This window comes from Glycine soja, unplaced genomic scaffold (assembly GCF_004193775.1).
Source record: "Glycine soja cultivar W05 unplaced genomic scaffold, ASM419377v2 tig00106008_1_pilon, whole genome shotgun sequence".
Classification (NCBI taxonomy): domain Eukaryota; kingdom Viridiplantae; phylum Streptophyta; class Magnoliopsida; order Fabales; family Fabaceae; genus Glycine; species Glycine soja.
The window spans coordinates 31,968-34,394 of record NW_021144599.1 but is presented as its reverse complement, the minus strand read 5'-3'; the positions used below and the strand labels follow the sequence as shown (position 1 = coordinate 34,394).

Genomic DNA, 2,427 nt, shown 5'->3' with positions numbered 1-2,427 from the left:
TTTGTAATGTGGTTTCCTGGCAGTTTTCCCTTCACCAGTTATCCCAATTTCGTGAATATTAATCAGTGCACGCTTCGTGTTTGATTAATTGCCTCTGAGCCTAACTTGCGTTCATGCTTAATGGACGAAGGGCTAACTGGTGTATGTGGTGCCTAATCACGTATTGAAAACCCTAAGTTGATTTTCGCTTAGTAAATTGAAATAGGGTTGGATTAAGTGGTTGACTGTTAGGGACGAATTCTCCATAACCCAGGATAAGAGAGTGGCTTCTGAATCAGAGGAAACAACCCGTTTTTAGTATTAGTAGTTTCGTATTCCATTTTATTTGTTCTGCTCTTTAATTACCAAACAACCAACCCCCCCCCCCCCCATCGTTACTGTTACTGCAAGTATATTATGAACATTTGGCTTGTCACTGCTCGTTGGGAAACGACCTAGGATCACTTCCTAGTTACTGCATTTTCATGTTTATTTGATTCGGGTACGGCCTCGATCAAATTTGGCGCCGTTGCCGGGGAGCAGTGTCCAAAGGTTCATAATAGCTAGCTAGTGTTGTGTGTTTTCCTTTCGTGTTTTATGTTTAATTGTTAGTATTGTGTTAGTATGTGTGTTAGTGTTGATTAGTGTCCTGGTATTTTGTTTAATGTGTGTTCTGTTTCAGTTTTTCCATTAAGCGTTTCCCCTGTTTCAATCTTGGGTGTTTTGCTGTGAAGATTGTGCTTGAAAACAGAGTAGTAGTAGAAACCAGCTTGCGGAAAAACAGAGTAGTAGTAGAAATCAATTAGAGACGGATTTTAGCGACCACCCATGCTGAATTAATTGGGATTTTTTGTTTTTGTAGTTGGGGTTGTAATTTTTAGCTGAATTTTTTTGTGGTAACTTCTTTTAATCCATATTTTGTGGGAAAAATAGCTAGAGCCTTTAGTTTGGTCAGATTTGAAAGTTCCAAAAAACTAGCAAATTTTGTGTTTGTCAAAACTTCAAACGGCCATAACTTTTGCTCCGGTTATCAGAATCGCAATTATTATATATGCATTTGGGGTAGAAAAAAATTTCCTACGCTGTGGCAGCCGGCTGACGTCTCCATCGTCCAAAAAAAGTGATTCTGTCAAAAGTTTTTTATTTTTCAAGTTTTATTCACTTATTTTTCTTAACCTACCATTTTTAGCTTTCATAGTTAGACTTTGAATTTTTGTCTGAAATTTTTTGTGCTATCTTCTCATCATTTTATAGGGTTGCTCACAAAATTTCAAGTCATTTGGATATCATTTGAGGGTAGCTGTAGTTCAAACCTACACCTTTATTTACATGACAAGGCAACTAGTTGTGTGCATGCTGAATGTAGTGTATGACTAGAGGCAATCCATCTGACTTACAACCCTTTGATCCTGAGATAGATAGGACATTTCATAGATTAGTTAGGCATCATTTTATACCTTTTGATCATTCTGAGCATTCCATAACTGGTGAATCTGTGCATTCTGTTATTGGTGATTTTGAGCATCCTGATCTTGAGCATTATAATTTTGAGCATTCTGATTCTGAGCATTCTGATTTTGCACATTCTGAGAACATGGCACAACCTCCACCTCGTGAGAGGACTCTAAGGGAAATGGCTGCACCTGATTTCACCTACGAAAGCTTGTGCATCCAATACCCTGATGAGGATGTCCCATATGTTCTTAAGACTGGACTAATTCATTTGCTTCCAAAGTTTCATGGCCTTGCAGGTGAAGACCCGCACAAACATTTGAAAGAATTTCACATTGTCTGCTCCACCATGAAACCCCCAGATGTCCAAGAGGATCACATATTTCTGAAGGCTTTTCCTCATTCATTAGAGGGAGTGGCAAAGGACTGGCTGTATTACCTTGCTCCAAGGTCCATCACGAGCTGGGATGACCTTAAGAGAGTATTCTTTGAAAAAATTTTCCCTGCTTCCAGGACCACAGCCATCAGGAAGGATATCTCAGGTATTAGACAACTCAGTGGAGAGAGCCTGTATGAGTACTGGGAGAGATTTAAGAAACTATGTGCCAGTTGCCCCCACCATCAGATTTCAGAACAGCTTCTTCTCCAATATTTTTATGAAGGACTCAGTAATATGGAGAGAAGTATGATAGATGCTGCCAGTGGTGGAGCCCTTGGAGACATGACTCCTGCTGAAGCCAGAAATTTAATTGAGAAGATGGCCTCCAACTCCCAGCAGTTTAGCGCCAGAAATGATGCCATAGTCATTAGAGGAGTGCATGAGGTAGCTACAAACCCATCTGCATCATCTGAAACTAAGAAGCTTGAAGGCAAACTGGATGCGTTGGTCAACTTGGTAACCCAGCTGGCCTTGAATAGAAAAATATACACCTGTCGCAAGGGTTTGTGGTTTGTGCTCCTCTGCTGACCACCATACAGACCTTTGCCCTTCCATGC

The 2,427-nt window shown here is 40.3% G+C and overlaps 1 non-coding gene across 1 annotated transcript; it reads right to left on the bottom strand.

The window, feature by feature from the left end:
- Nucleotides 1-1,951: 1,951 nt before the first annotated feature.
- On the bottom strand, nt 1,952-2,058 carry LOC114404723. The gene has a single exon (XR_003665121.1). It is a non-coding gene; the product is annotated as a small nucleolar RNA R71 (small nucleolar RNA).
- Between the last annotated feature and the right edge of the window lie 369 nt (nt 2,059-2,427).